The following is an 11,293-nucleotide window of genomic DNA, read 5'->3' as shown; positions in this document are numbered from 1 at the left end:
TGTGGATATGATGAAAGGGAATAAAAATTTTAAAAGGACAAAGGAAATAAGGCTTCTTTCGAACAAATCAAAACTATGATTGCTAATGCTCCTACCCTTTCTTATCTAGATTTTTCTAAAGATTTTCATTTGTATTGTTATGCATCTGAGAACAATTTATATGCTATACTTACCCAACCTGACAAAGACAATGGTGAGGCTTTGATAGCATTCATGAGTATCCCTCTTAAGAAAAATGAATTGAAATATTCTTTGATTGAGAAGAATGCATATACTCTAGTCATAGCAGTGAAACAATTTAGGTTTTACATCTTAAACTCTCACTCCAAGGCATTTGTTCCTAATTTGGCAGTGAAGACGCTTCTAACACAACAAGAGATTGGTGTGAACAAAAGGGCCTCCTGGATAGCTAAAGTACAAGAATATGATCTTCATATCAAACCTTCAAATCTTGTCAGAGGAAAAGGTTTGTGTAAAGCTATCACAAAAGGATCTTCTAGAGATGAATAAGAGATAGAGGAAGAAATTCCATTAGTTTTATTCATTGGTAATGTTGATGACTAGTTTTCAAATATTGCCTATTTTCTAACATATGGAGAATGTCCTGCTCACTTATCACCTAAGGAGAAGAGGGCCTTAAAATTGAAATCTATGAAGTATGTTATCTAGGGTGACACTTTGTAAAAGAAAGGGATAGATGGTACTTTTCTGAGATGTGTAGATTCTGAGCAAAGGAAAGAGTTGCTTCAATTGTTTCATAATGAAGCATGTGGAGGTCATTACTTAGCATCAGTAATAGTTTATAAAATTCTAAGAAATTGTTTTTACTAGCCTGAGATGTTCAAGGATGTAGAAGAATGTGTCAAGAAGTTTGAATCATGTCAATATTTCAAAGGAAGAGTTCAATTGGTAGCATTACCCTTGAAGCTAGTAGTGATTGAAGAACCCTTTCAACAATGGGGTTTGGACTTCATCAGTCCTATTCATCCTTTATCCACTGCTGGACACACTCACATTTTGATGGCAACTAACTATTTTACCAAGTGGTTGGAAGCTATTCCAGTCAAACAAACAACTTCAGAAGTGGTATGCGGTTTTATCAAGCAAAATATTTTGGTTAGGTTTGGGGTTGCTAACAAGATTGTTATCGACAATGATACAGACTTCTCCTCTCAAGAGATATTAGCCTTCTACTATCAATATGGAATCATTCTCTCTCACTCCTTAGATTATTTCACACAAGGAAATGGTCAAGCAAAATCGAGCAATAAAAATATTATGACCATTGTGCAAAACTTGATAGATGTTAATTAGAGGTGTCATAAACACTTGTATGATGCACTTTGGGCAGATCATACTACTAAGAAGAGAGAAATAGGGTTATCTCCCTTTGAAATAATATATGGTATTGAAGCAATTTTCCCACTTCCTCTAGAATTATCTGCTTTAAAGTTACAAAATGCTATTGAAAACCATGAATTCAAAGATGCTCTTGAAAAGAGAATATCATATTTGACCAAACTAGAAGAGGAAAGAGAAGTGGTTGTGGATAGGATATGGGAACATTAGTCCCAAGCTAAAAATTTGATTGATAAGAAAGATAAACAAAGGGTCTTCCAAGAAGATGATCTTGTCTTACATTGGGACAAGCGTAGAGAGCCAAAAGATCTACATGGAAAGTTTGACTCCTTATAGAGAGGCCCATTCCAGATTAAAGAGGTATGTGGACAAAATTCCTTCATCTTATCATATCTCAATGGTACACAGTTGCCCTTGCCTTACTATGGGCAACATTTGAAGAATTATCATTAATAAGGCATGCAGTCTGCAGCATTGTACATATCTTAGTGAGGAGTTTTTGTTGTGCCTTCCTTTCTTTTCTATTTGGTTGTGTTCCTTTTTTTTGTTGTTCTTAGTCCCTTTTTGATGGATTTATCTCCTTATGGGGTGACTCTATAGCCCTTGTGATAAAGCACTGTTATTTCTTAACTTTGAGTTCATTCAGCATCCTACACAGTCCTTGTCCCTAGATAGAGCCAACTATTACTCGGACATTTTAGAGGTAGGATTAATTATATTAATTATGGAAAGAGAGAGACTAGGAGCTAAAACAACTTTCTTTCTTCCTATACTTCTGTCTCTCCCTATTCTCCAAATTTTAGAGAGAAGTATGGGGTTTGAGTTTGAGTTTCATTCTCTCCTCAACATTTTCTCTGTCCCTCTACTACCTCTCTCTATGTACGTCAACTTCTACAAAGAAGTTTAGGGTTTGAGTTTGAGTTGCCCTCTCTCATTCACAATATTCTCTCTCCATGTACTAAAGTACTCTCTGTCCACGTACTCCAACCTTTTAACCTAATCCTAACCCAAAACTCCCAACCCAAACTTCAACTTGAAAGCAACTGCTGACTAGAAATAAAGTTCACTAATAAAATTTAAAAGATTAGTTTTATTTGTAGAGAAGGCACTCACAGGTAAGCCATGGTGAATTTAAAGGTGAAGATTGTGTTTTCAAAAGTGTCAACTTTTGATAGAATTCCTCAAAGTACCAACTATTTTCTCCATTTTTATTGCATAGCGTGATACTATCTACTCATGGTTCACATATTTTATTGGAATACACTTTCATAATTAGTTCATCATCTTTCTATCTAATGTTTTGCTCTGTATTTTTCTATATTTGCTCCTGAAATAGCATTGTGAGATGCAAATAGATATTTGACCAGGTACGTGAGTTGTTTGAAGAAATAATGAGTGTGAGAAATATGGGAAGGTTTCAAATATAAATGGGTGCAAGTCAAGACCTGCAGTTTGACAAGTAAGCCAACACGTGAATTGTTTGTAGGAATGAAAAACATGGGAGACGTCAAGAAACTTAAATGGTAATGATTCATTGTTTGAGATACTTGTTACTTAACCGTCCCATGCAAGTCCAAGAATATGAACTGTTTTATTAAATTTTCTCAAGTTCATAAAAATCGTAGGCACAAACCAAGGCACATGAATGGTTTGACAGAAATCCTCAAAGCTAATGCAGACTTGGGAAAATGGAAATACACAAATTATATGTAGGGTCTCCATGATATGTTTGACAAAATATCTGTGGATGTGTCACCTTCTAGATTATGATAATTTTCAGATGTAAAGCACTATTGAACATAGGGACCTCTCTAATGAATTAGCATTATGGCATTTGAGTTGTTTGCAGTGATCATAAGAAATGCAAGAACAATAGATAAGGCACATGCACTATTTTCTTTGTAACCTGGGCCTAGCATTCATTCCATTATTAAAGGTTGAGTTGTTGATGAAAGAGGAAACATAAAAAGGGAGTAGCAGTCAGCTTGGACATTCAATTTGAATGCTTTTCAAATGATTAAATAATTGAATCAAACCTAGCAATATCAGTTTGTGACAAAGGCATATCAGACCATAAAAAAGGCACGTGAATTAACAATGAAATGCATGTGAACCATTTGGTTGAATTGTCATTAAAGGAAATGTTGATTAGTGAAAGATATCAATATGTTCTGCAAATGTTGTATCTTTATAATGTTTGAGCATATCGAATGGCCCCTCATCAAGCTCAACATCTACATGGGTACCCATTTGAAATATGAAATCATCGATAGTGAAATTGGGGTGTAGTGCAATATGTATATTCAAAGAGTCTAAATGAAGCTATAACAATTTATATAAGCTTTTTGACATAACATCTCAACCAAATTGTACCTAGATACTTCTTGCATCAGGTGAAGGGGGAGAGCATTGAACCAATTGCAAGAGCACCCTAGTGTAGAGGCATATAGGTGGAGCTCAATATGTTTGATGAACTACCTAATTTGGTGTCATTTGAACACTTTAAATTCAATTACTATGGGAACATTGGTCACTTTTAAGATTTCAGAAATCTCTAAGCCATGCAATGGGTTGTGTGAGGAATCTAAAATTATCTAATATTTGATCTTCCTTCCTTTGAAATTGTACATGAATCTCACCAAAGTTGAATATGAAAGTACCCACATTCATCTAACAGAGTTGCTAACTTATTTTTTTAAATGCTTCAACAATAGGTCATTACCGGATTAGTTCTGTTATAATGTGAATGCTTAATAAGGAATAAAGAAAATCAATTGATCAAAGGCCTACATATGCTTGGGAACTTTAAAAAGAAGACAACATCAATTGAAAAGGCTTTTCAAATCAAGTAGTGGACTTGAGTCGAAGAGGGAAAGGCAAGTGAGCTGATTGGTATGACACTTCAAGTGAATTTGTGTGCTTCAAAATCTAAAATTAGACTAAAGGAGCATTGATCAGAGTACTTGATAAGTGATACTATGAGGTATAAATTTCAAGGTGAAGAGCCTCTTGTAATATTAAAAAGCATGCTTCCCGAAATATCAAACACAAAGATGGGACATGTAGAAGTTGTAGAATTCTGGAAAATGATGAACAGAGAAGATAAATCACCCCTAGCACATTGAACATTGGAAAGTGATCTAGCCCATGTAGGAGGACACCCACTTGCAGTTCAATGTGTGGAATTGGTTTTAGAATGTATTAAGGCATATGATCAGAATTCCAAGGACATCAAGACTACAGGAGATAATCTCATGGCAAGGCTAGATCTAGTACCTATACCCATCACATTCAGATTGTCAATAAGAGAAGAATTCATAGAAATCTCTAAAGAAGGTGCCCAAGGATACTTCCATCAAAATAAGAAAACATGTCTGAATGTCATTGCTAGGAGTTGGCTTGATCAACCTAGACGAGGATAGTCATAGTTGCTAAGAGTGTTTTGCAAGAATATCTTTAATGAAGACATTTCTGATATGATAATTCTTCTTAATAGAGTGGTGGGAAATAAGAGGGCTGAGGATTTCCAGGATTGGATGGTTTTGTACATTAGTACCATCACCACTAGAAAACAATTTATAGATTGCAGAGAAATGATTAGTGATGCTTTTCATCATTAGTTAACAAGCTTCAATGCAACTCAAGGGTTTTACATATCATCATACCTAATGTACGCAATTGCTAGTATTAAATCATGGCCTAGCCTAAATCCTTATGGGGAGTATAACTTAACCATGAAAATTTATAATTATTACCCCCAGTTGCAATTAAAATAGAGCAATGCACACTTCCGCAGGGTGAATGATCATTTTTCTATGCTCACAACCAGGGAGGTATAGGGAGATATAGGACTCTAAATTTCTCCTGAAGAAGCCAGTCTCATCAGCACCTATGGTAGCTTCTTCATATAGTACCCTAGATTCACTTACATCAACATTGGAGGTTTTCAAGATTGTCCTCTCATGTTTCCTCACTTTGTAGATGATAGGTTGGTACTTTTAGAAGTTTGCAGGCAAATTGGTCAGGTAAAGAAAAAGTGCAAGAACAAAAGATCAATCCATTTTCCAATTAGCATTGGACATTACAGTTGGCTTTCTTCTCCAAATGCTCAAAATATTGAGAGATCCATGGTGGACATGAATTTACACTCTTTTCACGGTAACTTCCCATTTGATGGCAGTGGGTATGTTAAAAATAACTTGGCACTTGGACCTGACTATCTTCATTTCCCTACAATGTAATATTATTGGGTTAACTATGAGAATGTTTTTGAAGTAAGAAAAAGGGACTAGATGAGATTTACAATACAAAAAATTATTGATTACAAAATGGGATGGGATGTGATAGGCATAATAGAGGATGGGTCAGACTTGATTGATCCTTACTTCTTTGAGTGGATAGAATTTTTAGAATTGCCATATATTAATTGGTCTATACTAGAATTGAAAGACCTCGAGGAAAGGACTTTCTTTGTGATTCAATGAACTAAAACTTGGTTAAAGAATAAAGTTAAAGAAGTCACTGCTACTAAATCAACTGGAAGAAGTAGTGCAAAGAATAATAATAATTCTCAAGAAGGAGCATCAGTTTCAGCCATTCTGTCTTCTATCCCTACATCCTCGGGCTCTTTAAATAGCACACAAGTGGGAGATGATGGTGAAGATCCAAATAAATGAGTTGATCTAGTTTCAGCACGTGAGCTCAATGCAGTCACCAAGAAGAAGAGATCAAAACCCAAAGAGAAGACTTTAAAACCAATTCAATAGATGATAGATGAAGCTCCTGAGATGAATACTTTACCATCATTCCTAGATGAGATGATTCAATCCATAGCATCTCCTACATGCTCATTATCTCCTAAAAGTACAGAAGCAACTCAAGAGGTATGAGTTGTAGAAAATGCACATAACTTGGATTTATCATCTACAATTCTATAGGTTCCTTCAGTAATCAGTCCATCTACCAGTATTTCAACATCCTGGTTACAACAAAGTTTGGAGAGAAAGAAGAAAAGGATGATTCAATTGGAAGCACCAAATCTGGATGTCGTAGCTGATTTAATGCATAAAGGTACAAAGATAAAGAAGACTAAAATGGATTCTAGACTGATAGTGAACCCTAGTTCAAGTAATTTATTTGTTGAAATTGCACAACTAGTCATAGAGAAAAACATGAATGAGGCAAATGGATCTGATTTTAGCTTCACTAAAGTGGATCTAGGCTAGACTACCCATGAGGGAAAAGAACATAATTTACAAGTGTCAACTGCTATCCTGATGGAATAGTGAAGGAGAGATAAGGAAGCTAAAAATAAACTCAAGTGCCAAGTTCGAGCCCTTTCTCCATGCATCTGATTGATGGTTGGTGTTTCTTTTCCAGATCCTAGTTCATCTATGGAAATTACAAGAGATCCCAAAAAGATGTTTGAAGAAGAAACCATTCAAGACATAGGAGAATGCCAAACTTATGCTAACATGGTGAAGACATGAGTAAAAAGTATGAAAGAATGAGCATCAAGCTTATTTCAGGAGGTTAAAGTTGTATTTTCCAAAGTGGATCATATACAACAAAACATTCAAAAAGAGTTAACAACTCTCAAAGAGCAACAAACATTCTTGAGAGAAATTGATGCTAATTTAGTAGAGATAAAAGGAATGGATAGCGATATAGTCAAATTGCTAAAATTAATCACTAGTGGAGAAGAAGAGAAAATTGACATGTGGCTAGAAAATATTAGATGGAAAAATTATAGCATGAATCAACAATTGAGTGAAGAAGAGCAATTCCTAAACTCCTACAAGTTATTGAGAAAGAAGGCCTTAGGGGATATATTGATGATTGTAGAAGGCATTCCTATTAGTGAATACACTCAAAATCCAGACATATCTTCAATTTTGGAATACATAGAAGCAAAAATTAGTACCGAACTTGGCAGTAAACAAAGTTCAGATGCTAGCATTATGAAAAAATTGAGCAGTCTCTCAATGACATTGGACTCCTGCACTCAAAACTTGTCAGGTTACGTCATAGAGTTGGATGAAGTTAGAAAGAGACATGAGCTATGCAAGTTGAAGATGCAAAGTTTAATCATCATTAAAAACAAATCTTTGGCTCAGGTCATCCAATCAATTAGAGCATACAAGGCAAACTTGACTCAACTTCTCACAACAACTATAGATCAAAGAGTGAGTTCAGGAAATATCAGTGATCATAGTTAAAAGTTAGAAGTGCATTTTTCTAAAGTTCTCTTAAGATTTTATTTATGTATTTTGTAAAAAGGTCAACTTTAGAATTAACTTTGGTTTTGGTCAATGCCTTAACATTTTCTAACTATAGTTAAGCATTAAAAGTTAGAGTTGGTTACGAACTATCTTCAAAGTAGTCTAAACTCTAACTTTTTGAGTAGTTACAATCTTGAAAGGTTAGTTATTCTAGAATAGCTATAAATTCCTAAAAAATCAATGTAATAAGGGACTTTTTGGACTTGGAGACAGGGAATACTTATGCTCTGGTAACAAAGCAATTTTTGGAAAGTGTGTACAATTGTTGTTCTTGTAATCAATCATTTTTTACTTTCTTAGTGCAAAGAAATAAAGGAAGTACATTTGGCGATATCTTTCTAATGAATCTGAATTGTTGAACTGTTGATTCATCATATGAATATTTTCATGGTATGGTGTGGGTATTCGTGAATTGTTGAATTAGCATTGTGTCAATGATAGTTCTCAAGTGTAGTTCTTGATTACTTTTATTAACAGTTTACATTGTTTTTATGGAAACATTGAATTCATGTGGTGGATGCGCTATCAATGTTTTCCTTCTCATTTTCTAAGTTTTACTCATCTTTATCGTAAAATCAAAAATTTCATCTTACGAGAGAGCTGCCCCTCTAAACACAGAGAAAGGCCAGATATCAAGGACCTATCCAACTATTGTGAGTGATTTGCCACATACACTCTGTTGGACAATTTCTATAATGACAAATCTGTTTACCGACACACTCCACTACCACCCTTTTTAAAATGTTCGTCATTACTTGAAAAGCCTATCTTTCAGAACCAACATTCAAACCGCCACCAGCAGATGTACTCCCTTTTGCAAATATAATTATAAATACGAGGCTAGGTTAAAAGTGTAGGAAACAATATATTAACTGATACATACTATAAAAAATCATTGATGCATCTACTCCCTCGTCAAGTGTGATCTCCGTATTGCAATGTTCAAGACCATCGCATGTATAGGTACCATAGTGGTTGAGCTGCATTGAAATTTCAGAAGAGGGTGTGTAATGTTTAAAATACATCATAATGATTTAGTCATCGCCTTCATAATCATCCAACTCTTTTGTGTGGCATGCCTTTTTTTTGGGAGGCTTATCTACTCCACCATCCAACTATTTTTGAACCCTCTAACACGCATGACATGGGACGAGAGGAAAATTTTGACCCACCATTCACGTTCCCATCAGCCTTGGAAGATATTTATTCTAAAAGGGCTTGGAAGCTTTTGTTTGTTGGAGATGGCTGAAAAGAGGGAAAAATCTCGCTTTAGCCTGCTTTTTGCAGCTTCGGTGTTTACTAATCTCAAGAGTTATGCTGCCCTAGTCGAGGCTCGAGATACTCTCTCCTTAGGAGCCGCGCTGGCTGGAAATCAGACATTAATTTCCAAGAATGGCACATTTGAATTGGGATTCTTCAGCCCAAATGGAACCAAAAACTTGTATATTGGAATCTGGTTTTCCAATTTACCAGAGAAGACGATCGTTTGGGTGGCCAATAGAGAAATTCTCGCGAGAAACAAGCCTGGAATTTTGAAGCTATCGAGAGAAGGTAATCTGGATATATTTGATGCAAAGGGTAAGACCGTTTGGTCAGTCAACACATCGAACAAGGCATCCCGGCCTGTGATGTTAGATTCTGATAACTTTATCATAGTGAGCAATGAAAACAAAAATGAAATGGTTTTGCAGAGTTTCGACAATGAGATTTGGTGGACGACAAAAGCTGGTGTCTTGGAAAAGCTGGTCGGATACCGCTTTTGGGCTTTTCTCTCATCAAGCGGATTCATCTGGTGCCAAGCAATCCGTGCATTCATGGAATAATTCTGTGAAGTATTGGGAGAGTGGAGTCTGGAATGATAAAATTTTCAGTAATGTTCCAGAAATGGCAAACCAAGATTCCTTCAATATTAGCGTTGAAATTAATGGCTCTAGTCTATACGACCGTTCAACACTGACGCGCAAGATGCATGGGGTGGTACGTTTTGTCATGATGAAGTCTGGAGATATTCGACATCTTGTATTCGATGGCAGCAAGTGGAACATGTTCTGGTCTGTGCCAAGAGACGAATTGCAATGCTCTATGTGGCCCTTTTGCTATCTCCAGCTGTGTAAAAGGATTCACTCCCAAATACAACATGAAGTCTGGGGTTCGCAAGAGTGGTGGTCCGATGGCTGTGTTCGCGAGAGCCCCTTGAGTTGCACCACCTGTTGGAAAACATAATGCAGCATTGACGTTTGCCCCTGGAGCCAAATGGCCACCTACCACCTGACGACTCAGAATAGATAGAAATCATGAATGCGGTAGGTGAGATTTTTGAATTTGGAAATGAGAGGGAAAAATGTTTTAGGTCAGAAGACAAAAGAAATGTTTCTACATTCATTCATTGATAAGTAGAGAGACAAAAAAAAGTGCAGATCAAGTAGATAAGATTAGAAGTTGCAGAGAAGAGCAGTGAAAGAAGATTGGCAGATCCAGTCGTCAGAGTGCAGAGAAAGAAGTTTGTTTATTTCGTGCCTGTAGTTGCACATCTTCTCTCTGATCATTCTGTAAGTTTATTGTTCATTGGATTCGACCTATGAAGCAGTGATTGCTCCAGGCATTTTTTCTATGCGGCCATTAGAGCTGCAAGTTTAAAGTTTTAAGTATTGAAGTCATTTGATGTTTTAGGGTAAATTTAGGGTTTTCTGGTTGAAGCCGAATGCACTCAAATCTTGTATTGTTTTAAATCAAAGTTAAATACTAAGCAAGAAGGCATACTCAAATCTATTGTTCTTCCTCTCTACATTGCATTTGAGAAGATCTTTGTTGAATATTTTTAGTTCTGAGTCTCTAATTTTTAATCGTGAAAAGTTTCACGTGATATCTTGGTCGCTCGGCTTGGTTCCTGTTTCTCCATAGTGGAAGCTGAGCTCACTCAGTACCTTCTCTTGTCGAGCTCACTTGACACCTGTTGCCTATCACTTGGCACCTTCATGTATCGAGCAAGTGCCGAGTAATTTTTGGCACTTAACACCTTCCTGTGCCGAGCACTTTTCTTCAAGTGCCGAGTAAAACTGGTACTCGGCACCTTCATGTACCAAGCAATTTTTAAGTGTCAAATAAAATTTATTTTAGGTTTAGGGTTAAGTTGTGAGTTGATTTTAATGTATATTTCTCACATGGTATCAGAGCTTTGAGGCCCCACATCCAAAGTGAGTTAGGGCATTTATTTTTTCTTGGGATATTTATCATGGCAGGAGATGCAGGAAAGATATGGCAGCAGCGACCATCATTTAATGGATAGAATTATGATACATTTGCAAAGAAGATGAAAACCATTATGGTTGCAAATGATTTGTGGGAGTTTGTGGTAAATGGATTCAATGATGTGACTGATCCAACTCAATATGCTGCTCTCACAAATGCGCAAAAGACTCATTTGAAAGAGTCAAGGAGGAAGGATGCTAAGGCATTAAGTTTGTTTGAAGCTGCAATGACAGAGACAGTATTCCGAAAGATTGCAGTAGCAAATTATGCAAAGGAAGCATGGGATATCTTTGAGACAAACTTCAAGGGGACTGATAAATTTCGTACAGTAAAGATGTAGAATATAAGGAGGGAGTTTGAGAACCTTCAGATGAAGGAAAATGAATCAGTTGCAGACTTCAGTT

This window comes from Cupressus sempervirens, chromosome 9, assembly GCF_028749045.1.
Source record: "Cupressus sempervirens isolate cs-2001-9-10 chromosome 9, ASM2874904v1, whole genome shotgun sequence".
NCBI lineage: Eukaryota > Viridiplantae > Streptophyta > Pinopsida > Cupressales > Cupressaceae > Cupressus > Cupressus sempervirens.
Note: the sequence above shows the minus strand (reverse complement) of the source record.